The sequence below is a fragment of the Cebus imitator genome, unplaced genomic scaffold (assembly GCF_001604975.1).
Source record: "Cebus imitator isolate Cc_AM_T3 unplaced genomic scaffold, Cebus_imitator-1.0 Scaffold8, whole genome shotgun sequence".
In the NCBI taxonomy this organism is placed as follows: Eukaryota; Metazoa; Chordata; class Mammalia; order Primates; family Cebidae; genus Cebus; species Cebus imitator.
The window spans coordinates 12,691,219-12,719,188 of record NW_016107323.1 but is presented as its reverse complement, the minus strand read 5'-3'; the positions used below and the strand labels follow the sequence as shown (position 1 = coordinate 12,719,188).

Here is a 27,970-nt window from a genome sequence, read left to right as displayed (position 1 = left end):
GCAAATATGCTTTAGCGGACCTAGGGAAGTTACTCCATCATTTCTCTCCTTCTGGTTTCTTGGAGGGTCTGAGGTCCTTATATCAGTGACCACCAGGGCTAATCATTGGTGCTGATCAGCACCACGTCATTTGCCTGAACTCCTTTGATTGTGTGGCTTTTCTGAAAACTTTGTTTCCAAATACCTCAGGCTTAACTGGGAGGCAAAGGCTGGCATGCTCAGGGCCGTCAAGGACAGTTCTGCAAAGGTCAAAAAGGCATGCTAAAGAAACACTTCCCTGTGTTACCACTTCCTTAGCTGCTCATTCCAGACTTACTAGGTAAAACGCAATTCACCTCTGCAATCTGTATTGTGCAAGATGGTCTCTGGGAAGCGTAAGTAGCTGAAAAACATTTTTCAGGAACCAAAACAGACGTACATTCAGTTTAGATTCTTTGAAACACGCCTACCTGAGATAATAGGGTACTTCTTTAAAGGTTTTCTGAACCCACCACAAACCTCCTGTAGAAATGCAGACTGCCTTTCAGTCCCCTTGAGTTAACTCAAGGGCTTAAAGGGATAATGTGCCCTGGATTTCACTTAGGTTTTAGTCTTTGTGTTGCTGACAGGGCTTAAAATGGGCAGGTCATCACTGGTCCAATGCGTCATCTTTTTTCCTCCCACTTCTTATGAAATAAAGGGAAAAGCACTTACTTTTTTTTTTTAAACTTAGTTTGTTGTTGTTGTTGTTGTTGTTTTTGAGATAGAGTCTTGCTGTGTCACCCAGACTGGAGTGCAGTGGTATGATCTGGGCTCACAGCAACGTCTGCCTCCCGGATTCAAGCAATTCTCTTGCCTCAGCCTCCCGAGTAGCTGGGATTACAAGCGTGCATCACCACACCTGGCAAGTTTTTGTATTTTTAGTAGAGATGGGGTTTCATCATGTTGGCTAGGCTGGTCTCAAACTCCTGACCTCAAGTGATCTGCCCACCTTGGCCTCCCAAAGTGTTGGGATTACAGTCACAGTGCCTGGCCTAAGTTATTTCTTTTAAATTAAACAAGATTATCACCATTTTCCTTTTTGGAAAGACTTGGTTTCCATGGAGAGATGGAAATGGATTGGGTATGTAATAAGAGGGATATAATAAGCAAGCCTCCGTTTACACTGGCATCTCGATTTATCAGGCAGGACTGGGTCTCAGTCAGTGGCTTCAGGACCAGGTAGAGAACCTCCGTTTTCTCATTTTTTTCTTCCTTTTTCTTTATCATACCAACACCACAGACATGGTTACCATTTATTGACCCCACTTTGGAATGAGCAGACCTTGTGTTGTTAAGTGCTTTCCATCCAGGTGAAGTCGGCACTCTTATTCCCATTTTGCAGAGGGAGAAGCTGGGTTTCCACTGAGTCAGTGCCCTGAGCAAAGGCTGCTGAGTGGCAGAGCTGGGCCTCAGACCCATGCTGTCATACTCCAGAGCCTGAGCACTGAGACCTCATGTCTAGTCACTGACCAAAGCCAGACTGTTCTTCCCACAGGGTGCTCCTCCCATCCACCACTTCCTCTCCGTCCTCTCAGCACCAGTCCCGGGTGAGCTACTGCACCCCAGCCCTCGGGCAGCCCACTGGTGGTTTCCCTGACTCAGAGCTTTCCCATCCCACCCACCCTCCATGCCCCAGCCACGTTCACTTTCCTGAAACACCGCTTTCTCTGTGTCCTTCCCCTGGCGACACATTGTCAGGTCCTCCCTACTTCCAACCATGCCAGGTTCCACTACCTCAGACTGGTCCTCACATTCCTCCCCATGGGCCCCCCTTTGCAGTTTTTATGAATTTTCCACCATTTTCAGATAATGGGGTATCGTTTTTCCTCTTCTAAAAGTAGTGTTCTTTCCTTTTTTTCCACATCTCTGTGCTTGTTGCTTGCCGTTATCTAAAATGCCTTGATACTTGCCCACATCCTACCTGTTGGATTCAGCCCAGATATGCTTTCTTAGGAAACCTCCTCTGAAATTCTGAATATGCCATAAACCCCCTCTCTCTTGACCCCCTGAAGCTGCTGGAGTCCTAACCCAATTTTTCTCGGAGTCGCCTTCGCTTGATCACCATTGGCAGTTTCTCTTTTGGCGATCTTATATGCAGCAAGACTGGAAATTCATATGACAAAGTACGGGTGCTTACTTCTGTTGTTCTCTCTGTGCCTAACAGAGGAATGGAAAATAACAATTACTGAGCACGTCATATGTGCCAGGTACTGTTTTCATGTATTAATTATTTCAATCTTTACAGTAATTCTCTGCGATAATGAGGAAACTGAGGGACTGAAAGCTCAGGTGACTTGCCCAAGGCTAAAACTGAAACGTGAACCAGGCAGTGGGGCTTGTGCCTCCCACTGCGCTGTGCCATTTCATACCATGCTCGGGTCAGAGACGAGTCACATCTGGGCATGGAGAACACATTCAGAGAACATGAATTCTTTATCTGGAATTTTGCTCAGCTAATAAAACTCATTGGTTCCCAGCCTTCCTCTAGAAGTGGATTCTCAGTTCCTCCCTTGTTGCTCAACAGCGGGGGAATTTTGTGTTGAATCAGAATGTTCTGACTTAGAAACGTTTTCTGGGTCTGAATCAGCATGGTCCAAATCTTGCTTGGAACTAGCTTGACGTTTGCATGGCAGATGGAACTCTGACCCTCACTCCTCTTCTAATACGAGGAGGAGGAACTCAAGTGCTCACTCTTCCAGTAATATGATCCTCTTCTGTTTGGTATTAGATGCTTTAATCCTTTCTGGACCGAGGCAGAGTGTAAACAAACAAAGTAAAATATTTAAAATTTTTAACAGCAACAAAAACTTCCATAAGACTCTTGAAAATGAACTCCAGTTCGATCATTTTGTGGACTGCCTAGGTCAGCACTGCTACTCTGATTCCTGTGTCCGTAGCACATTCAAGCTACTAACTGCTGGTCGAAATTGCTGGTAGCTTGCATTTGTCCATATTGCAGACTTTCAAATGCTATGGTATATTTTCCACACTTCTATCCTCCTTTGGCTAAATTGATGTTTACTTATTTTTTCCCCCCTTTGGTCAAATGCAACCAAATTTTCATCATTAGAAATGCAAGAAAAACATCAAATCAATAAAAGACCATTACATTTTAAGATCCAGGGTGTGTCACTGTGTACTTGAGAATCACACTGGCTGCTGAGGTCGTACCTTCTCCACCACATTTCTGACTCATTCCCAGAATAGGACTTTGTACGGAGTCAGCACTTCATATTTGTTTATCAGGTGGAATTTGGAGTGCTTTTCCTGGCTTCTACAAATAGTGTTGTTTTGGTCATCAAAGGCCAAGTGTTCTTTACCAAAGGAAGTGTGACCAGATTTTCAAACTGCTATGTCTGTCAAGTTAGTCTAGGGAATTTGACAATGCCAGCTATGGATGGAGGTACGAAGCAAAAAGATTCGGGTGGAAAACAAAGTTTTTACCCAACTATGTCCAGTTGGTTTTATGAAAAGAACACCATTATGCCAGACTTCCTTTGAACAAGAAAGGAAATGGCTTATGTCATGTGAATACCAAGTCCCACAGGAGCTTGCCCTGATTTCCCTTTCCAGCCTCAACTTTCACCACTACCCAGCAGGGATGTGATGCCCTGGAACACTCACCTACCTGGCATTCCCCTACACATCCCATGTCCTCCTCCAATCCATGCCTTTGACCTTGCTCTCCCTCCTGGAAATACTCTTCTCCCCCAGTTGGCCTAGCTGTCTCCTTGCATTGCCTAAGGCCCAGACTAGGAATTATTTTCCCAAGGAATCTCCCCTGACCACCTCCCTTCCAAAAGTGAAATGCCATTTTTCAATGCTTCCAGAATTTGCTGTGCATGACTCTGCTGTTACCTGTTAACACTTTGCATGATCATCATCAAGGTGTCCGTGTCTCCAGCCAGCCTGGGTCTTTCTCGATCCCTGTATTCCTAGCCTAGTTCAGTGCCTGAAATCATTGCTTAGGGGCCTTGCTGAAAGAAGAAACAGCAGGAGGGGAACAGTAGTAGACAAGTGATATTTCACAAGGGAAAAGGAGAAGCTATAACCTGTCTGTATGAAATCCCCAGATATGTCCCATTCTTTCTCAGTTGTCACCCTCTTCTGCTTTTCATGAGGCAGTATTTGCCCTAAGTGAAAAGTAAAGCACACTTGTCTTTATGGACATGTTATGCATGCAGAAGTCTGGCATTCCCTGCTGGGTGTTTAGCCAGCCCACCACTTGGGTGTTTTATAGTAGTGTCTCAGGAGGTGTTATCTCCCTCTCTTAGGTCTTTGGAGAAAAAAAAGGTGATCAAAGAAACCAACTCTGGTGGGGGCAGTTAGAGTCAAATCATGGTTTTAGTGGATAAGAAAGGGGACAGAATGGAAATGGGGCATGGATGATGGCAATATGAAGAATGTGCTTCAAGACCTCCTGGGTATTTTTGCATGCAACCATCTCTCATATCCCTGTAAGATAAAATCACTGTGAAGGGTCATAAACCACTGTCAGCGTATTTGACAAGCCCCATAGGTAGTTGTTCTGAGCTAGTAAAAGCATCTTAATTGTCCTAAATGACAACAGTTATGTTATAAATATCTAGAATTTATGATCTGAGAAGGCATAATCACATCTTCCATCAGTTAAGTTTGCATAGGAGAAGCTTGAGGATTTAAGATACAGCTGCAAGTTGGGGAAAATCTGATTAGCCTTAACTCTATGACAAACACAGAGCTAAGTGAATCGGAGTGCTTTCAAGTTCCTGATCCCTGGGAGTTAAAGGCAGTGGTGTTTCAGAGTCGGTAAAAGCCACCCAGTTCCCTCTGTGCGGCTGTCATTTTATTGGCCTTGTAAAGTCTCCCATACACTGTGACAAATCCAGGACCATATACCTGTGAAGAAGAGATGTTTTAGATTATGGGGCGCAGAGGAAGCAGACAGTGGGGTTAGAGGGTGAAAGCCTATGTGTTTATGCTGAGCCTTCTCTGGAATGTGCAGAGTCATTGTGAAAAGCAAGTCTCTGCTGCTTTAGGGCTCACTCCAGGGTCTGATGAGACACCTGATTTTCTGTGGTAATTGAGGAGATGAAATGCAAAGCAGGGTTTAAAAATTGAGTTTATACATCTAAAAACCCCACACATCTTTCAAGTTATTTGGAAATTACACTTGTATTTTTAAAATATGATTCATTTCCTGAATTTTTATTATGGGGGATGGTAATATTATCAAGAGTACTACTATGTCTAAAGCAAAAATCATAACAAAGCCAATCCATGAAAGGATGTGTGTTTTAAGAAACACATTGTAGAGATAAATTTGATGTCATTGATCAACCAGATCACTGCCTGGGGACTCTCTAGTCAATGGAGTGGAGTCATCTTCGAGGTAAACGGCAAATAGCCAACTTAATCCCAATTTGCAGAGCTTCAAAGGTGAACAGTCATTTTGCCAGGCAATGCAGAGCTCAGGTTATCTATTTAATGCCAAAGTCTGTGAAGTCAGTGAAATTTCTTTAATGAATTTGAGAGCAATCCTTCAAAGAAACCTCTGATTGAAACCCCCAGAGAGGCCAGTTGTCTTTGAACTCAAGAGATGAAGTTTATCCTAGATTAACCTGATCTTTCAGTTTGCTCTGTCTTGTAATGTAGAGACAGAGCTCTGAATTTTGAGAGAAGCATTATGGCTATTTGGCAGGCACATCTAAAACTTTGATGTGTTTATTATAGCATGTAGGAACACTTTTAGCTTTGTTGGTAAAGAGGTCTACCAACCAAAGGATCCATTTTACACATGACATTTTTGTACATGTCCACCATACTCTAACAGTTTCTGAAGGTCAGATGGGTCCCAAAGTTTATACTCAGTTTGTTACTTCTCAGTGGGTATGAAACAAAACTGCGGCTTTGGTTTTATTATTATTGTACTTTTCACCGTACTTTCATACACTTAAACCTTGCATCTCTCAAATCCGGAACTCTGTGCCTTACAGTCTGGAAGAAATAGGAAATCTGGAACTGATTATGAAATTATGAAGCAGGGAGATGTAGAAATGTTTGGGGATCAGTGTACAAATGCATAAACCCTGAAGCACACAAAGCCTGGTGTGAAGGACACATCACTTTGGATTTGAACCCTGCTTTTATATTTCAGCATAACGCAACCTAGCATTTGCCTCGTGTAGTGCCTGGGAGCTTTTGGTGTTAGCAGAATTCTTTTCTAAAGAAATTCTTTTGGATTCCTTCAGAATTTGTCCAGTTTCCAGGTTCCAATAGGAAAAACATGGACAAGGTTTTAATAGAAAAATAGTGCTCCAGATTTTTCAGTTGGCAAGCACCCGACTTAAGAGCTATTCCTGTTTCATTAAGTGGTACAGGTTAGCTTAATAGGGAAGTTCTTGACATTTGTACCATGATTTTGGGGAAAAGAGACGCCTGGGTCTCCTGGGGAAGATATCTATTGGGATTTTGAGCCCACTTGTGGTTTTACCATTCCATTCTCATCTCATTAGAGACTCCGCTTAAACAACAGCTATATGTGCTGATAAGCAAAGACCAGATCCATTAGTGTTCTTTATTCCTGTCTCCTTGAGAAAGGGTAGCTGGGTCTTTCCGTGATGTTGTCTCAGATGTGACTCTTTTCCTGTTGATTAGGGCAGTAATGATGGTTGGGGGAATGTTTTGTTTTTATTCAATTTTATTGTTTTGCTTTAGTGTTTTAACATTTCTAAAGGCAATGCATTTTTCTCCTTAAACATTTCAAATAATTCAAAAGTCTTTGCCAAAAAAAATTAAAAGTTCCCTCTAATCCACCATCCAGAAATATTAACATTTTGGTCAACTATGTATCTTTCTAATTTTACTATACATAGCCTCTTAAAAAGAATGGGATTATATTATAAATGTTTTTATAATCTGCTTTAAAACTTAACATTGTATGTTGGACACCTTTCCACACTAATATACACCCATAGAATCATTTTTATAGTTGCAGAGTACAGAATTTTGTAGTCTTTAGCCAGTTCTTAATGGTGAACTTTAGTTATTTTTAAATGTTCCCTAGTAGAATTCCCTAAAACTTTTTGGGCTTAACCTTTATTCCCTTATCCAATAATTTCTTTAGAATAAATTCTTTAAAAAAGAAGTTGCACATTGATATTGATAAAGATTGTGAAATGGCCTCCCAGAGGTAATGCCCATTCATCCGACTTTATGCCTTGAACGGCACCACCTCTGTGTACCTACCCCAAGTCTCTTTGTTTGGTATTGCTTTGCTTTTCCAATTTAACTCCAATAGGTACAGAGCGCTCAGATTTTTTCTTCTGGGTGGTAGGGTACAAATCAACAAAAACAACCAACATGCTTAATTTGCAAGTCAGTTCAGAGAGAGATGAAAAATATCTTTGCAGAAGTAAATACCAATTTTATAACTGCCTATATGATACATTCCATTTCCCACACTGCCAAGATTTATATAGTTTCTCTCCTGTCAGTACAATGCTCTGTCTAAAAATTTAGAGGTTTCAGAATGGGTTGTCTATCCCAGTTTCCTTGTGAAAACCATTTTCTTTTTTGTAAATAAAGAATTCTAGGTCTTGGTCAATAAAAGGGAAACGGCCAGGGTTAGAAAGAGTCAAGTGGCCCCACTTCCCTCACTCCAGATCTTACAAACACCTAAAACTCAATTAACAAGTTAACTTTTTCTGGTCATAGGTTTTGAATCTGGGGCTTCTTGGCCATTTGAAGGGTCTGACATTCTGGGCCCTTTTATCCTTTTATTGGTGAATTCACTGAAGTGTAGGCAGACAGAAAATGTTCAAGTGGCAGGCAGATAAACTTGTTAAATCCCTGGAAGTCTTTCCTTCCTTGCTCTGGGAGTTTATCATCTTGGCAGAGTTAAAAGGCAATTAGGCCTGCAGGTCTTTGCTGGGTTGTTTATTGGTGGTTTACACATGGGTGTTGAAGAAACTGGGCCATGTTAAACATTCTGATCCTGCTGGCCGGAGGGGAATGAGACCTCAGCACAACTTGGTAAGTCTCCTTGAGAGACAGCCTTGCCAAAATGCTGGAAGAAAATTGTTTAAATATAGTACCTGTGCCCCACGATACTCATTGTTGGTGGAAAATTGCAGTCAGCTAGCTCCATGCTGTGTTCCATTTCCTGGGAAATGGTTTTATGGAAGGACATTTGATGAAAAAGTTCATTCCTTCTGTAATTGTTAGCTGCCCCTGTGGTGTGAGTTAAGGTAGAAGCACACTGGAAATGTTTCTTGCCCCAAATCTCTAGGGCAAGCCCATGCATAAGAAGGGAAGGCTATCAGTTTGAAAGTGGACGAGGGACAGATTTCCATTAAGTCCTCTGGTCCCTCTGAGTTCTCAGAGTCTCCCCAGCCAGGCTGATCTTGGGCAAAATTTGTAAAGGAGGTGGGTCTTGCATTTTTGCAACCACTTCTCCCATTTCTCACACCCTGCCCTCCATCTGCCAAAGCCTGCAGGCTGCCTCCTTGGGATGAAGATACAGGGTTGGACTAATGCCTAACTCCTTCACACCCATGTGTGAGTGAAGTGGTATGGCTCATCACTTCACCTCTCCCGTTTTTCACACTCAGCTTGGGCACTCATCTTAATGGAACAAGTGAGAATTTCCAGGGCTCAATATTTCCTGGGCTCAGGGGTCAGGCACTCCTGGGTTCCACTTCTGGTTCTGTGTCTAACTTTGTGCCTTGAATTTCCTCTCCCATCTCAAGTTTTTTTCTATTTGTACAATAGGGACAAAGCTAGTCCGTACCATGCTAGTTTGTTGAGAGACTAAAAAATAATGCATGGATAGTGCTTAGCATAGTGCCTGGCACTTTAAAAAAAAAAAAAAAAAAGCTTAAAACTGATGAAAGAGGAGAAAGCAAAAATAATAGAAAACAAAAAAAAAAAAAAAAAAAAAAGCACAATAAATGGTAGCTCTTATTAAGATGTGCTTTGTCTAACACATATATCCAATATATGTGTGAGATATAGATATATGTATCTCACATATATGTAGTATATGTATATATGTATATACATATACACAGTCCAGTGACAATTAATATTTTGACAAGATGTAGCTATTTTTGTTTTACCAGTCTAGGGTGTTACTGAAATATAAAAACCTATCTGTATAAATGAGAAAATCCTTGCTGAGGTCCAGAATACTTGGAATGTAAGGACTTTCCATTTCCACAACCGGCCATTGTGCTCAGTGGCCAATGGAACTCCTTTCCTAAGTGGCTGCTACTTATCCAAATCTTGGTTCCTCATGAATTAGGCACCCTGCCTTCAATTTCTCAACTAAAGAAAACACGACAGATAACTGCAGCTTTTATTCCCAATCTGACCTTTCATGTTCTGAAACTCTTTTGCCATAGTGTCTTGCCAGCGTCTGCATAAGGACTTCCTCTAGCCGAGTAATGTGGTTCTGATTAAGGACATCCTATAAGACCCAGGAGGATGGCCTAGGAAGGAAACCGGCCTGAGACACTGGAGTGAATTTCCATCCCTCAGTCAGATATATGATATTAAAGACCAGAAGGTATATGGAGTTTGTCCTTGGAAGACTTAGAAACAAAATTAAAGCAAATGGCTGACAAATTGGCTGTCTTTTATGCAAAGTTGACAAGCAAGCTGCTCTTACCCGAAAGAGGATATGCAGAGCCCTCCGGCCAAATGGCTCTGCAGGCGGTCAGCAGGCCTTTTGAAGTCCCTGCTCACAGGCCACTTTTAACAGCAAGGCCTCTGCTGAATTGTTTCCTCGTAAAGACATGGAAACTTAATTTTCACTGAAAATATCATAGTTCCAACAATGATCATTCATTCCTCTTTTTATGCATGTGATGTTGGGTAAGATACCTGTGTTATGTACAAATGGTTTTTTGGTTTTCACCTTACAGTTTTATGAATTAGGCTATAAATACTAAGTCTCACTTTATACCATGGATGCTAAGACCTTTCCCTGGGGCCTGTTAGGCACTGGCTCACTCCTGCAATAGTCAGGAGGTGAGGTTATTGTGACCAACAATGGAAGATCCCATTTGCTGTCCTCGGATTCATGGAGGCTGTGTCCACAGGAGAAAGGACAAGAGGACTGTGCAGTGGGCAATGGCATTTGGAGAGCTTCGAGTTTCTCTGCCAAATATCTAAGAATCTACTAATAATTATAACTCTAATATGATTTTCTTGTTAATCTCTGTCAAGCCATGAAATCTGACATGTTAACCATGACTAAGCCGTGAAATTTGTCAACTTTGTGATTTATACAAGCTCTGGGGTTATTTTTATTTTTTAATCTTAACACAAAGTATAGAATAATACTTCCCAGTAAGCTTTTCCCAGCAGGCAGCTGGTATCCCATGACAACAAGTAAGAACAGAGTGTACGAGTTACTCTTGTTGTTTCAAGGACCAAGGACAGATAAGATAAAACCTAAAAACTAAGTAATATATTTTTCTTCGAGGTGATAACTGTGAACATAGTAGACTTGCTTAAACATCAATAAGTATCAAATAAACATCCAAAATAGTTTTATGGTTCATATCATTGGGCATGATAACACACTTCCTTAAAGCAGCAGATTGTTTTTGAGAGAAAATGAGTGAATAAAACCTGTTTGTTTGTTTGTTTAGTGGTAAATGGTATAATTTATCTCTTCAACATAGCATGAGCACAGGCTCCGAGACTTGAAATCCCACTTTGCCGTTGGCTAGGTGGGTGAATTTGTATAAGCCATTTAACTTTTTTTCCCCCTCAGTCTTTTCTTCTGAAAAATGAGGATGATAATACTGGAGGCTACTTTGTAGGGGGCTCTAAGGCACCAAAGGGATGTCACCTATAAAACTCAGAGTGAGCACATTTTTCCTTTATCTACTTGGTCTACTAGTATCATTGGCATAATAGCATATAATGATGTAATAGATCATTGGGTATTTGTCACCCAAAGGAAAATTCATGTAATTGGGAAAGCATTTTTTTATAATTTTTATCAGAGAAAATGTGGGCAGTTTTTGACAAAGCATTACCATACCTATAGACAGTTTTTCATATGAAGGAAGGAGAGCAGCTCAAAGAAAGAAAGAAATGTTGCAGAACTGGAGAGTGGTGGGGGGCTGGGATGTCTTTCTCTCCTGTCCCTACCAAATGCCTTTTTTCTTTGGACTCAGAGAAAAAGAAGACCCAGATCCTCCCCAACTGTCACCTGGCCTCCACTCTGTAAAATCTAGAATCAGATCATCAGATGGCTTAGAACTCAGAGTATTTTGGTGACTTTGAGGATCATGTAGTCTAGTGGTTTTAAAACTTGTGTTTTTCATACAAAACCTTGTGCAGTGCTTCAGGTCCTAAAAGAGCCCTTCCCAGGTACCTTTCCAATAGATTTGTAGGATATAACTTATGAAAATAGAATCAGGCTGATCTGTTCATTTTTTTAACAATAAAACTCAAATCTGAAATGTGGGCAAGTTGCTCCAGGTCTTACCAGTGATAGCCAAAAGTAGCCCAGCCATGTCTTTTTTTTTTTTTTTTTTTTTTTTGAGACAAAGTCTCGCTCTGTTGCCTAGGCTGGAGTGCAGTGGCGCTGCCTCTACTCACTGTAACCTCTGCCTCCTGAATTTAAGCAATTCTCCTTGCCTCAGGCTCCCAAGTAGCTGGGATTACAGGTGCCTACCACCATGCCTGGCTAATTTTTTGTATTTTTTAGTAGAGATGGGGTCTCACTATGTTGGCCAGGCTGGTCTTGAACTCCTGACCCTCAGATGGTCCACCCACCTCAGCCTCCCAAAATGCTGGGATTATGGCTGTGAGCCACCGCGCCTGGCCACAGCCATGTCTTCTTGAGTTAATTCCCTTGCCATTATCCCAACTTCTTCACTTCCCACACAAACAGGAGGAAAAGCAAGGCATGAGAATCCAGGATAGTTTTAATCAACTTGCCCAGGCTCTTGCACCCTTGAATGTTCCATGAACAATGTCATGGAATCTATGAAACCTCTCCCACTTCAAAGAAAATTATCTGCAAAATGTTGTGAATGTATATACATGCATTTTCCTGTGGTGAAGATCCATAGCTTTTATCAGATTCTCCCAAAGGAGTTTGTGACACTGCCCCCCAAAAAGGTTAAGAATGATTTCCCTATAATTTGTGCCCCTAAAAGTCACATTTCCAGTTCTGATTGTGAGTTGCAAGCTTAACAATTACATCCACTTCAACTTTTCAAGGGAAATGTAGCATATAGTCCTATGAGTGTCTGAGGTCCCTGGCTTGCTTGTAAAACAGCAATTGGGTTGTGAATTATTCAGTCTGTCTCTGCAGCTTAGTTCTCAACTGGTATTCTAACTGGAACTAGATTCTGACCATTTTAGAACCCAAATGGTTCAAAATTAAGAAAATAATGCATGTTTACTTACAACGCTCCAGAAAATTACATTTATTTCTAGATATGCACATTCATTTATTTGGTTAATTCTGCTTTGGTCCTGGATTAGGGTTGCCAGATTTCACAAATATGGGACATCCAGTTATATTTGAATTTCAGATAAACAACAATTTTTTAGTAGAGTTTTTAGAAGGGAGAAAAATGAATCAGTCTTGTAGATGTAGAAAGAACTTTCATTTCAACTCTAGAACATTTCCTGCAAAAATTTAGGGAAGTTTAACAGTCACAGCATCTTTTGGAGATGGCAGAAACATTCTAAAACTGGTTTGTGGTAATGATCCCACAATTCTGTAAGTTTATTCAAAATTGCTGAACTTAACACAGATGACCTTGATGGTATGTAAATTTTACCTCAAAAAAACTGGTAAAAGAAAAAATGAAGGGATAGTTTTATGCGAACTGTTGCTTAATTTTTCATTCTGAGCTTCAAGCTACTTTAAGAATATGACAACCATCCCAGGCACAGTGGCTCATGTCTGTAATCCCAGCACTTTGGGAGGCGGAGGTGAGCGGATCACCTGAGGTCCGGAATCCGAGACCAGCCTGACCAACATGGAGAAACCCTGTCTCTACTAAAAATACAAAAAAATAGCCAGGCATGGTGGTACATACCTGTAATCTCAGCTACTCAGGAGGCTGAAGCAGGAGAATCACTTGAACTCAGGAGGCGGAGGTTGTGGTGAGCTGAAATTGTACCATTACACTCCAGCCTAAGAAACAAGAGCAAAACTCCATCTCAAAAAAAAAAAAAAAAAAAAAATATCACAACCATAATTCTGCTCCTCAGAATAAAATGTATAAGCATGCACACCAAATTGTGCATGACATTTCTGGACCTGCTGAATAAGTACTTGATAAATAAGGAATGACATCTCTGGATACCAACTTCTACCTGAATCAAGATTCCAAACACCATTAAAATCCTTTTCTTGATGTTGGGAATAAGGCTTATCTGGGCAAAAGCAAGGAGTTGCTGTTTTTGGAAGTCTTCTTCGGTTGTTGACTATGAGGGTGATCTCTTGTGACACCTGCCACCTTGAGACTGCCCCTCTGTCAGTTCATGCTGAAAGGACTTGGGGAGGACAGTACTTGTTTATAAGTAGAGCCTCCTTTTTGGGATAACTTCTTTAGTACAGACAACATGTTCACAAGCCAGTGTGTAGACTCAGTCAGGAGGCGCCTCCACCAAAACACACACAACTCATTCTCTGGTTTTAGTGCTTTCTCTTCTATCTCTGTTGATACACCTGGGTATTCTGAGAAAGACGTGATCAGGATGAATGATTTCAGTAGAGAGGGGCTGGGGTGGGGTCGCTTAGCCACAGGAAAAGTACACCCTGAGAACTTCATTCTCTAACAAGGTTTGAGGACTACTCCTCCAGATTTAATTTAATTACTAGACTCCAGAAGGGATAGTCCTTTTATACGGCTCATGAGTCACTGCAGACCTCTGCTAGACCCTCCAGACAAGTACTTCTATTTTTCTATTACTGTTCTAAATGTTAGCTCTTTATCCAAACAAAACAAAACTAAATGCCTAAAAGAACTAGGGGAGGAGAGCCAAGACCCCTCAGAGATGCCTTTATTCTTGCCCTTTCTCCTTTCAAGACATGGTTGCTCCCTAGGCAGTCATATTTCTCTGTCGGCTGGGAGAAGGGAGGGCAGTTAGAGATGGAGGGGACAGCATGGGACAGCTGAGACATGCTGATGGAGGGGAGGCTGTCTGGGACCTGAGGAAGCAGTGTCCCAGCTCCAGGCATCTGAACACCCCTAATAGACCTCTCCATCTTGCCAGGCATTAAAACTTCTAGAGAAAGAAACTGCTAGAATCCAAATCTTTTCACACAACGAGGACCCCTAAAAAGCCCAGCCTTCACACACATGCCAGCCTGGTTCTCCTGACTTGATCAGCTCCTTGAGGTGCACAGATGTCTGTGCCTGGAAGCAAAGCCTCATTGGAGCCCCAATATTCTGGAATTCCTGGGCTTGTCTCAGCCAGCTGCCCGTATGAAGGTATAACTAATGAGCCTGTGGAGAGGACAAACTAACTCAAAGCCCTTCTTCCCGGCCTAACAATGTTTATGTTAATTCAAGAAATTCTATCTTATCTTGCCATTCAAACCAATCCCGAAGGAAGGACCTCTGCTAGCTCACTCTTAATTACTGCTGGCATTTGAAAGCAAGTAAATGCCTTCCCTTGAAAAATATTCTATAAATTCATCAATTTTTCTTATTTTCAATTACTTCTCCCACATCTGTCCAAATAAGTGAAGCTTCACCATTTTTGGCTTTTTTTTCTGCAGAGTGAGTAAGTTTTAGGCGTTTGCTGGAATTATTATTTCTGTTGATACCAACCTCTTCCACATTTTTGGCTTTGGGTTTTGAATCCAGGAAACCCAGCAATAATCTTAAGATTCCATTTTCTTACCTGTGAAAGTGAGAAGCTGAGTACCCACATTGGAACTCACCATATAGATGCCTCCCTGCTTTTCACTTCTAAGTTTCTCCTCCATGTCTTTTTCCTCTTGCCAGTGTTGAGGTAAAATTATTTCTATTTGATACTTTTTTCTTCGCTCTTGTCCTTCATGGGTCAAGTCTTATGCAGCTTTATAGCCCTGACAGACAGTAGTATTGTCATTTTGTAGTATTGCTCATTCTGTAGGCCAGGCTGGAGTGCAGTGGCACCATCAGGGCTCACTGCAGCCTCGACCTCCCAGGCTCAAGAAATCCTCCCACCTCAGCCTCCTGGATAGCTGGGACTACAGGCTCATGCCACCATGGCTGGCTACTTTTTTATTTTTTGTAGAGATGGGATTTCACTGTGTTGCCCAGGCTGGTATCCTGGAATTTCTTTAAGTCAGTTCTCTTCAGGGGATATTTTATATGGCTCTTGTAAAATTTGAAGGATGGTTCCCTCACTCTCACAACATAATACTACAAGGAATTATGTTTTTAAAGGTGCTGTCAGCAGTGGTTTTTAACCAGGAAATGGGGAGCTGGGGAGTGAGGGGGGATCTTGGCCCCTATCCCTGAACATTTGTCAATGTCCACGGACATTTTTGGTTGTCCCAAATTGAGGAGAGGGGTGCTAATGGGTCATCTAGCGGGTAGAGGTCAGAAATATCCTGCATTCACAAAGCGGTCCTGATGACAAATAATTATCTGGCTCCAAAACTTCAGGTGTCAAGGTTGAAAAAACCTTGAATTAGAGGAATTCTTGCTTTTTTTTTTTTTTTTTTTTTTTTGCTTTTCCTCAAGTCCTGGGATAAAGAAAAGAAAATGCCCCATTTTGATGAGTGTAGGTTTCCTGATCCTGAGTTCTTATATCCCACATGGATCCAGAAATTGGAGAGCACCAGGGTACCAACGAGCAGGGCAAAGTGCAGGGTGGAGGCAGATCTTCTTAGCTCCAACAGCTGTCTGAGCTCCAAGGAGACAACTTCGACCAAAGCAGAGGACCAAAAAGTTACAAGGATGTTTAGTTTGTGATAAAAATCATTTTGCAGATTAAAGTGCTTCCTCCTGCCCATAAAACGGTATGTTCTTTAAATAACTCAAAAACTGGAGGCATTTAACTGTGTTGCAAGAAAGAAGCAGGCCTCGGAGCCACAGTGGATTGATTCCATCCTGGAAATGGAGCCTACCCAAGCTGTAGGTGGCGCTCTTCCTGCTTTCTCCGGTGTGCTGTTGAATAACCCGTGTTTTCCATGCTCCTACTGGAAGCATGAAGGGATGGGGAATAGAGGGTGTTTTCCTGGAACCAGTTTTTCCCTCCACATCTCTTGGCTCCATTCACCCTCACTTCCTCAGTGGAGCATGATGCCTGCCAGTGTCCACTCTTACCTCCTCTTACTCCAAGGGCAGTTAGACAGAGGTCCCACAGCCCCAGCAAAAAGTGTCGGTGTCTCTCATTGGCTTTGATGAGATCATGTGCTCATTCTGAACCAATGCTGTGGCTGGGGGAAGAATGCTAGAAGCTGACTGGCTGTGGCAGCTTAGGGCACACCCCCTGAGCTGCAGTGGAACCCTGTGCGGTGCAGGTAAATTAAAGTGGGGGCAAATGTGTTGTCTCAAAGGGAAATTAGGGTAAGAGAGTCACCCACACGCTACTGGCTACATGAAGGCTTTGAATTCTATGGTGGAAGATTTAGGTCTTGCCTTAGCGTTGCTGTTAACTAGCTGCTTGACTTGAGATAACTTTATGACTCTCTCTGCCTTTTTTTTGTCTGCAACATGGAAATAATCATTCTTTCAGAGTGATTATGAAAAGTCAAGTAATTATCCTGGGATACGGGAAGGACTGTGCAAAGAAGTAGAGATGGTGTTAGATGGGAATGAATTCAATTTAGCTTCCAGAGTCTCGAAGAATCTAGACCAGCTACGACCCACCCCACTAGTCCATGCCAGCCTTCGGAAGCCAGTGTCTAAATTTATCCTATTTCTTATGGTTGCAGGTCAGTGTGGGAAATCTTCTGAGGTCAATGATTGAGGTAATTGGCTTGCCGTATCTTGAAAAAGTCTCTGTTAAATGACATAATTGGTTTTAATTACGTAATTACGGCACTTAAAGTGTGGGGGTGAAAGGTTACTATTATATTTAGAAGTGAGATCCCCAAATGAAGCAAGGGTGTTTAAGCCAGCGTGTCTTCGAATTTCTCTTTTTATTTTTTCAGAAGGAAGCCAGAGGAGGCTGGCCTTGGCCCTGGTGATTTGGGGATGATTATCCTGCGTGAGGTAGTGGGGGTGCTAATCGGAGCATCATAGGAACCTTTGTAAAGAGAAGCAAAGGGCTTCCGTAAAGACCTCTTTGTGATCTGAAGCTAATGAGCAGTGGGAACTCAACTGTCAGCAATTGAATCTGATTGGGCAGGATAATTATATGATTGCCTCTGGTGTTTGCACATGCACAGGGATATTTTTATTGTAAAAAACCTAATTGCTTACTTACGTGGTGGAGGGAAAACCTACACAAATTTGTGTTGTCATAGGTTAAGAAGACATCCTTTCTTTGTCTCTAAAAAAGCTACTTGCTCTGCTTCTTAGAAGCGAGGGTTTCGTTTCTTTTCCATTTCAATCAGGGATGTTGTTTGTAGGACTTGGATCATATGATAATATTAAAACAGAAAGCTACTTTGGACTGTGTGTCTTTGGTCAAATGACCAGAAGCTTACTACCCAGTGGTCTCTTTCATAATGCAAAGGTAGCTAGAATCCTGGACAATATTCAAAATGCTGGGACATTCCCAGCTTTGAGGGTTTTTGTTTTGTTTTGTTTTTGTTTTTGCTTTCCCCCCACACAGAGGCCCCTGACAAGATTGGTTGCATAAGCTACCTGGTTTCCCTTAGTTACATAAGGCAAGTGGGAGGCATCATGTCTGTGATAGCCTTTTAGACATCAACACCAAGGGTAAGAGGAACAAAGTGCTCCCTCTGCAATTTCTCAGGGACTTGGAGGAAAGGAAGGGGCACAGTGGGCTCCCATATTGTGATTACAAACTGTGATCCACCTTCTTGTCTGTTTCAACAACCTCCATGAGGGTGGCATCTCCCTTACCCCTGATGCTGGTATGCAGAAAAGATTGTTGCAACTGGGTCTATTCTGTAGCAGCTAAACTCTGCATTATTGTTTTTCTCTCTCTCTTCTTACAGGAAAAAAAAAAAAAAAGCTATTTTCTAAGTTCTTTCCCTTCTTGAGATCCCATTGGCAGAAGTTAAAATGCAACTGGATTGTGGGCATTGGAGGAGCACCTGTTCCTCCTGTAATTAGGAATGCAGACTCCAAAACTGGGTGCAGGATGTAGGATTACAGGTTGCAGAATGGCTGAGAGCAAAGGACTTTCAGCCCTTCAGACAGCCATGTTCTCTCAGGAATCTTGGATGTGCTGACCCACCCCAATCCTGGCTGGCTCCCTCCATGGGTTCTCCAGGCTCAGCGTTACATGTCACTTCTTCCCGGGAAGCCTTCCCTGACCACTCACCCCCAGCTTGGGCTGGCTGCCTTTGCTTGGTGCTCCATGACACCATCTAAGCTTTCCTTACCTGCTGTCCTGTAACTGCTTGTCTTGTCTTTCTCCCACAAAGCCCGTAAGCTCCACGGGGGCAGGGCCTGTGTTCCTATTTGTCACTACGATACCTCCAGAGCCTGGCACCGTGCTTAATGAATGTGTGTAGAATGACTGAATGAGGAAAGGAATGGTTGTTGGGTGTCCTAGGAACTGTGGTGTGTGCTGCCCTGGTTTCCCTGCCCTTGCTGTTAATACTCCTTTCTTGTTGCTTATAATTTTCATTGTCCCAGATGATCCAGCTCTGTCGGAGGCACATAGGCACAGCCAGATCTCATGCTGTACATTGGTCACCTGTCCAACCTTTGCCCAGAGTGGGAGCCCCCAGTCCCTTCAAGATCCAACATTACCTGTCTGTAAAGAAGAAGAGGAGGAGGGAGACAGCGGGGAGGATCCGGTGGCAGTTTAACACCAGAGCAGGTCCAATGTTTACTTTTACCCTTTTGGAGGTGGGTAACAGCAAATGCCATGGGGTGCTGGGTTTCAGAGAGACTCTGAATAATGAGCTTGGATTTGGGGGCTCACATGTACTTTATATTTTGCTAGCGTGTAGGGGTTACTGTTTTTTTATTTAATTCACAGCCTGACTGTTCCATGGTTCCCACTAGTGTAGGACAAGAATCTAGGTCCATCATCCACATGATGTAAATTGTTGTGTCAGCCTCATGGTGGCCACACACAGTGTTATTTGGATCTTGCTACATGGACAGAGAGGGAGGTTGGTCATTGGTTGCTATTTAATGACTATTATATTTACTACTTGCTTTTCAAGGCCTGTGATTTTCAACAGGTTTTCTTGTTTTAATTTTGTGGCTTTTGATGTTTTGAATCTTCCTCTACACCCCAGCCCAGCCCAGTCGACTCCTTAGACCATGAGATCCTGAGTAACTACAGAATGAATGGATGAGATTTCACCAGCCCTATATGATTTTGGGTATACCTAACCAGCTTCTTCCCTAAGCAGAATATGAACCTATGACTTTTCAAGTTTCAGACCAGAGGGCTTCCTACTGAACCCCTAAACCCCAAGCCATCACTGAGTTGAGCTATCTGTTGTTGATTGGCCTGTGATAATAATTTCTGAGTGAATGGACATTGGTACATGGAAACCAAAGCCTCACCTGTGTCTGAAGAAAATAAACCCACAGAAACCACAGGGCATTGGCATTTTGCTTCTTGTGCTTCTTTCCTTCTTTCCTGAGATCCCACTGGCAGAGGTCAAAATGCAACTTGATTGTGGGCATTGAAGGAGCACGAGTTCCTCCTGTAATCAGGGCTGCAGACTCCAAAGCTGGCTGCTCTGGTTGGATGTAGGATTATAGGCTGCAGAATGCTTCTTGTATGCTCCTAGGTCTGACTTGTATTCTTTACTTTGCACTCTTGAGTTTCACTTTTGCTTTGGCATAATAAGCACCTAAGTTGGAATCTTTGGGGGTTCCTTCTAGGAAGAGAGTTTGAATCTACTTGCTTTTGTAGTAGATGTATTCATCAACATTGTGCACTTTGAACCAAACAGAATGAGCCATGGTGAGTTCTATTCCTGAGTTGTAAGGAAATTGTAGTTTAATTTTCAGTTTTGGAATTGAACCAAGAGATGCCTCACTATCTCATATTCCTTCTGGACTGAGGCAGTATTGTAATAACTGACTACGGAAGTAAGTCAAATACTTTTGCAATAAAAAATTATTTCAATGACACTTAATTTTATAATTAAACTTGGCAGTGCAGCTTCTGAAGTATCTCATCTTGCCTAATCACAATGATCTAATTCCTTTCATAGTGCTGCTATATACAATGATTAGTCCTTTTGTTATCATTCCATTATAGGGTGAAGAGAATAATTTTTAAAAAGAAAAAGAATAAATGATTGCATTTTACATCAAATGCAAACCACTGATTATTTCTGTTGTTTGTTTTAAAAATATTTTCGCCAGCCATGGTGGTTCATGGCTGTAATCCCAGTGACTGGGGAGGCTAAGGTGGGAGGATCACTTGAGGCCAGGAGTTAGAGACCAGCGTGGGCAACAAAAGAATAAAATAATTGGCCAGGCATAGTGGTGCGTGCCGGTAGTTCTAGCTGCTTAGGAGGCTGAGTCTATAGGATTGCTTGAGCCCAGAAGTTCAAGGCTGCACTGAGCCATGATCATGCCACTGTAGCCCAGAATGGGTGACAGAGCGAGATCCTGTCTCAAAATCAACCACCCAACCAAAAAAAAAAAAAAAAAACTTGCACGTTTCTTCACTGACTGATTTATTCTGCAAATAGATTTAAAAGGTACCCTAAGTGCAGTGCCTGGAAGAGCAACTGGCATCCTAGCATCATGTGGGGACTTCTTGGTAATGTAAATTCTCAGGCTTTGCCCTGACCCACTGAATCAAAATCTCTGTAGGTGTAGTCCAACAAGATGTGTTTAAATGGGCCTCTGATGATCCTGATGCACAGGAAAGTTTAAGAGCCACTGGTTTAACATTCTGCCAGTCCATAATGTGGGGGTGTTAAAGGGACAGTAACTACGTATGGCCCTGCCATCCAGCTGCTTGTGATCTGATCAAGGGCATAAGGCATAAATTCATCAGGCAGGTTAGCAGAGTGATCTTTACAAAATGTAGATTACATCATACACTCACTTCCTAAACCCCTCCAGGCAGCCCCCTTTGTACTTGTAATAAATGTAAATGCTTAGCTCAGGCCTACAAGGCCTGGCATGCTCCATCCCCTGACTCCCTTCCCAGCCTCATCTGATGCTGTTCCCTCCCTCCCCCGATGCCCTGCTGTTCTGTGCTGGCCCTCTTTTTCATCCTCAGACATGCCTGCTGAGTATAGTGTCAGCAGGAACATAGAGAAAAGGGAAGTAGAGTAGAGAGAATTGTAAAAGTTAAATAAGAGTCTTGGACACTGAAGTATTTTTTCATATGATAAAATATTTCTTAGCTACTGTCTCCACTGGTTAATATTATCAATATTTTTATATATTGATGTGTAATATATTAATAGCATAATCCATATTAGCAGCCTCACCTTTAAGTCTTTCACAGGTCTGATGAGTCCTTCTATCCGGGACACAGCTTGAGGGCAGGTTCTCTGTTGTTTTCTTGGTCCCTTAGACACTGACTTCACACAGCACTGGCCCTCAAAAATTGTTGACAAATCAAAGAAGAGATTCTGCAAATCCAAATGCCCTCACAGTGCTAGCAAAGTCTGAAAGGATTTGCCGAATCATTAAGGAAATGTTAAAGTAGTTTAGTTTCATCTAGTGTAATGTATTTTCATTGCTTTCTCTCTCTCTGAGTGCCAGCCTGGCAGGCACAGTGGGAACCGAATAAACGTGGCCAAAAAGAGGTAGAGGGTGAAATCATCTGTGTTGCACCAGAATATTGATGGAGCCAGTGAATGATTTTTTACTGTTCTTTATTGAAGTTTTAGAAAGAATGGTGACTGTATTCATTGGATTTTGTCTTTTTAGAAGATTATGTGTGAATGCCAATTTTGATCTTTGGGAAATTATATATACCATGTGATTTGTGAATAAAGCGGCTGTTTAGATTTTTATGGAACGTGAAAATATTGTATCTCAGGATTTTCTTCATAACGAGAAAGTGAGACACATATTTCAAATATGATTTGTTTTTAAAAATGCATTGGATTTGAGGCAAAGGGCTTCTTAAAGATTTAGGACTTCTGAGTCTGAGAACAAGGGCTATGGTTTTTGGATTTTTTTGTCTTATTTTTGTTCTGACTATCTCTAGCTCTAATTTTCACAATAACAGACTAGATTTTATAAATCTAGTATATCTGGTTTTAGACATTATGTGCTCATTAGGAAGCCTCTCATTTGAGATCCGTAGAAAAGAGAAGTCATGGAAATAGGGAAGGGGGAAATGCTTCTTAAGGTCTCTCTCAGCTTCTAAGTACTTACCTTGTAAAGATCTCCCAGGATGCGGAGTAAGAATATCCTTACTGCCTTAGCCTCTGTGGATATATGAGGGAGGCCTTCTTATTGTTAAGGAGATGCTAGTCTGCCCTAGTGAGTAGGGACAAGGCAGGTGTACCCTGTCCCACCTTCTGGGAACCCACAGCCAGAGGCTGGGCAGGACTTAGCAAATAACTACATTTTCACACTTTGAGACATACTCTGAAGGATGAGTACAGAAACCTAGCACAGCATAGAAAAGGGAAACAAGGCTGGGTGCAGTGGCTCACGCTGTAATCACAGCACTTTGAGAGGATAAAGCAGTGGATCACAAGGTCAGGAGTTCAAGACCAGCCTGGCCAAGATGATGAAACTCCATTTCTACTAAAAATACAAAAATTAGCTGGGCATGGTGGCAGCCACCTGTAATCTCAGCTGCTCGGGAGGCTGAGGCAGAGAATTGCTTGAACCTAGGAGACAGACGTTGCAGTGAACTGAGATTGCACCACTGCACTCTAGCCTGGGCAACAGAGCAAGACTCTGTCTCAAAAAAAAAAAAAAAAAAAAAAAAAAAAAAAAAAGAAAGAAAGAAAAAAAAAAAAAAAAAAAAAAAAAAAAAGAAGGAAGGAAGGAAGAAAAGAAGAAGAGGGGGGGGGGGGGGGAAGGAGGGAAGGAGGGAGGGAGGGAGGGACCAACCAGTACCTTCTGGAGATGGCAAGCAGAGACATGAGGTTGAGACCATGAAATGAAAGATTACCAGGTGTTCATTGGGTGTGAATGAGCATCTGATGGCTTAGGTATTAGGTTGTGTTAGGTTAGGTTGGTGGCATGGGAAGAGGGGTAAGGGAAAGTGTCCCCAGGGAGCTGGTATCATGTCCCACAATAGCTAGGATTCTGCCCACAGAGGCTACACAGTGGAGAACCTTCTGATCAACACCACCGCAGAGTGAACCCCAGCGGCAGAGCGCTTATCCTGCAGAGACTGAGGTTTCCAAGTGCCCACTAACATGGACATTGTCCTAGCATGACATCAGCATCATGGCACCTGTTTCTGGTTCTTTTCCTCGTTCTTCCAACTCTCATGGTGCCTCTGTCTGAGATACCTCCTTTTTAGGGCAGCCTCTGCTGGTCTCCTTGAGAGCAAAGCTGCCTGCAGTGAACATTCACTATTCCTGTTAGGGGGTTTGTATGGCTTTTAGGGAAGGGTTGTGAGCATCTTCAGAGAATCTTCTCAGAGCACTGCCTTCTCCCACTGACCTGTTCTTCTGTCTAGAACACATTTGAGGGCAGGTTCTCTTGTTTCCTCAGTCCCTCACACACTGACTTCCCACAGATCTGGCCCTCAAAAATGGTTGAAAAAGGAAGGAAGAGATTATGTAAATCTAAGTGCCCTCACAATGCTAAGGCTCAGTTTTAGGAATGTGAAATAAAAGAGATGCCTGATTCATTCATTTATTCATCCACCCATTCAGAAATAGTTATTGAGGACTTACTGTTTCACTGTACAGCTAAAACACAAAGCCTGGCTCGTGGGAAGTTCCCAGTGGATGCTGGTTATTAAAGAGGAAGTGGAACACTTACTTTGGCATCTGGGTCCCTTTGTGTTCCTGTCACATGGACTTTTCCAGAAGCCCTAATATTTTTTGTTTGCGTGTTTCTTTGAGATAGGATCTCACTCACTCTGTAGCCCAGTCTAAAGCGCATTGGTATGAACATGGCTCACTGCAGTCTCAACCTCCTGCATTCAACGGATTCTCCTGCCTCAGCCTCCCAAAGTGCTGGGATTACAAGGATGAGCCGCTGCACCTGGCTCCCTGGCTCTTTATCCTTCTCTTATTTAGGAGTGATTGTTCAAGCTACCCGCTCTGAATGTGCTGGCTTCCCTTCAGTGGGGCAGAGCTCCCCCATAGGCGGGAAGCACTCATTTCCTGGACTCGTGGCTTGAGCTCTGACATTTTTGAGTGCCGAAGGACAGCTCTCTGGTTGTTTGCACACAGCCAACGTGAATATGAAATGGCAGGGAGCAGCCGAACTTCAGCGGGGTCTGAGTAGCTTTTTAAACCATGAACGAATGAATGATGATAGTCATTTGGAGCACCTACATTTCTGCTTGCTGAAAAAGGCCTGGCCTGTTTCTGATGAGGACTTTCTTGATTAAAATAAAAGGGCAATTCTTGCGGACATGAAGAATTTGAGCCTGGAGTCCCATATGAAGCTTAGAAGCCAATTCCACCCAGATGGCATTTTGTTTGGCTCAGAGTGTTCTAAAAACCTGAAAATATAATACACTATTCTGGTTTTCTGGATTTTTGGAAAAAAAAAAAAAAAAAAGAAAAACAGATGCTCTTGCTCTTGATATAGCAATCTATGTTTCCATGAGATTCACCCAGATCCTTTGTCCAGCTGGCCCTCTCTAGTCTGTTGGTCACCAATGTGGCCTTCCTCACACCTGCCTCTCTTCCTTCCTTCATGTTTCCCCAGTCCCCGTCCACATGGTGTGTGACCCTGCTTTGGCCCTGCAGAAGAGAGCCTGTGGCAAGCTTGCTGTGGCCAGCAGCAGGCATTAATGATGCCCAGATTTACCTAACCAGTTCCTTGTCCAGATGCCACAAGTCAGGGCCAGTAGGAGCGACATCAGCGGCTCATCACCCAGGCTGCCAATAAGAACCACATGGACACTTGGTCAGGCACTGCCTTAGGGATTCTGACTTAATGGCTCTGGGTGAGGTGCAGAGGCCGTGTCCACACAGACAGCTTCTAAAGGCCTGCATGGAGGCTTGTGCAGAACTCCCTGCTCTCTGGGACAAGTGTTCTGCCCCCATCGGCACTCTTCGAGGCTTCTGTTCCTCTTCCTGAATTGGTTTTGGGCATCACAAGTCACTGTCATACGCTGGAATCAGAGAAGAGTATGCGTGTCATAAGAAGCTCTTAAAAGAAAAAGGTATAATGCAAAAACCAGAAATACTGTCTTCATCTGAAAATCCAAATAAATCAACAAAAAGTTGGACATGGGTGGTGGGGAGAAGATGCCAGACACAAATGTTTCCCCCATCTTCTGCATGATGGCAGAGAGGTACTTCAATGGGGGCAGGTTCTTGAGGCCCACCTTGATGTGTGCTCTTAAAGGCACCCTGTTATTTTCTATCTAGATGCAGGTAGTTCGTTTTTTTACATCAGCACATCAATAATTGTGCCAGATTATTTTTGCTGCTTACCTCTTTTACATTTTTTCTGGTATTCATTAAGCCCTTTTAACCTGCCTGTGTGTGTTTCATTGCATAAATGTATTGCTCCCTTTCTTAGTTTTTGGTCTTTCTTTTTTCAAGAGTATCTGTTATCCTCTGGTTCTCATTATGTAATTATCATATCTATCATCTTGTCCCTTACAGGTCACAGCTCTGTATTCTGGGATAACCTCACAAGATTGCAGCCTATTTTGCTGATGATATTCTCTAGAGCAGTGATTCAGCTCCTTGCTACTTCTAATGCTGGCTTTGATTCAATTACTGCATTTTTACTGGGTGGATGATGGTAGAAATTCCCTTACATTTTCTGTCCTGTCTATAGTCTTCTGCCTCAGTGCCTCACATGAGCTTTTTCGCTGATAGGGAAACTGAGGCCCAGAGAGCGATATAATTTGTCAAAAGCTGTGTTGTTAGTTCCTGGTGAAAACGAAAATAGAACTTGGATCTTCTACCAAGGCCAAAGCCCTATTCATCCACAAGACTCAATTTTAAAGATCAACCTTGAGGTGCAAAATAAATAATTTGATAGACAAAAATTGTTATCTTCAACCTCATCAAAATCTCATACCTATTGAGTGTGAATATTTCAACGAAGAATTTCTTACAATAGAGTGACTATAGTTACTCTCCTTTTTCTACAGCATAGCACTATTGATATAGTGCTGATGTTTAAAAAACTCTAAAGGGAACAAACTCTACATTTTACATGACTTAGGTCCTTATCTGTGGACTAAAGAGACCCTTGGGAGGCCTCAAATCTGCAAAAACACACACACATATAATGAATCATGATCCAGAATAGAATGTCTTGTAAATATGTGTGATAATTTCTCTGATGTGTGCATAGACACTATTGTGAATTCTAAAATTTAAAAAACATTACTGAATTTAAATTTGTTAGCATTTCAGAACATTACTGAATTCCTAGTAGCTTTTGATTATCATGTATCAAGTTGCCTTCTCTGTCTTCATTTGCAGTCTCCATGCATCATAGGATGTGTTGTAGGGAACGTGGAGGCCACATGGAGAAGCAGAATAATGCTTACAGTTGGGAATCAGGCTCTGTCCTTAGCAAGATGTGGCTGTAAGCAGGCGACGTGGCTTCTCAAGGTGTCAGGCTTCTTCTGGAGCACAGGGGAGGTTATAATTATTAGTCATTTATTAAACAGACATTTATTTGAAGAGAAATAAAATTATGCTTAGGTGGAGGAATCTGCAGAACTTTCAATATTTAAAGGGAGTCCTTGTCAAAATTGTACTACTTGTCTTCCCTGATAAATTTAAAGCCCGCTTGTGTCCTTCTTCAAGTAACTACCAATTCAAGGGAAAATCTCTACTGCCTGATGACTCTCACCAGTGGCTACAGTGTTGGGACAGATCTGGCAAACCAGTGTCTGTGGTATAAACTTTCTATTCTAGAATAACTCCTTCTGAGGAAGAAGGGTTAGGTCAAAGAAGAATGTTCCCCAGACAATCTGCCCCTTTGTTAATCAACGCTGCGATCTTGGCTGCCCCTGTAGCAGCCCCATCTTCCTGAAATTTTCACCAAAAAGGCCATTCAACAAATACATCTGGCATTGGCCAGGATGTTTCTAGCTCCACTGTTTAACAGCGAGGAATGGATTTAATCAGATTCAAAAGAACATTAAGGCTCATTCCCTAACAGTGGTGCAACTCCAGAAGGGCTCTGGAAGGCAGATGATCAAAAACCTGTTTCTTGAGCAGAGCTTGCAAACCAGTGCAAAGGAATCAAGTTGACTATGCAAGGGTCTGAAATGCTAGTGACATTTATCGAGCTCATTGGGACATATGTACTATGTTCAGTGCTTTAATGGAGTAATCTAATTAGTCTTCATAGCAGCCTGTGTAGTCAGCATTAATGTTCTGAGCATTTCATGGATGTGGAAACTTGAGAATTCAGCCACTAAGCAACTTGTCCAAGGTCACACAGTGATTCCTCCCTCTTTAACTATTGAACTGATAATATGGCCACACTGCTGATTGTGAGTCAGTGAGCTATTATTTTCTTTGTTTCTTTATTTGGAAAATGCAGTCCTGGTATAGACATGCAGTTATTGTAAAAAATGATAATTTGAGTCAATTTTAATCAGTTTGGCAAACACTAGTATCTATGTAATAGTAATAGAATCACTGAGTTTGATGAAAAACACATTTGCAAGTTTTCTTCTCTGTCCTCACTTGCAGCCTCGATGCATCATAGGATGTGTGGCAGGCGACGTGGAGGCCACGTGGAGGAGCAGAGTAATGCTCTCAGTCAGGAATCAGCCA

At 42.3% G+C, this 27,970-nt stretch overlaps 1 protein-coding gene across 7 annotated transcripts in view; it reads left to right on the top strand.

The window, feature by feature from the left end:
- Positions 1-27,970, top strand: part of LOC108314566 (ERC protein 2-like) — a 439,969-nt gene that overhangs the window by 320,091 nt on the left and 91,908 nt on the right. For 2 of the 7 annotated variants that reach the window (XR_005202640.1, XR_001829554.2), the window contains exon 6: positions 18,759-18,945. The exons of 4 other annotated variants lie outside the window; for them this stretch is intronic. The gene's annotated coding sequence lies outside the window, so the exon portion shown is untranslated. Of the gene's footprint in view, positions 1-18,758; positions 18,975-27,970 lie in introns of all 7 variants that reach the window. One more of the 7 variants, XR_001829551.2, reaches the window with a different exon arrangement.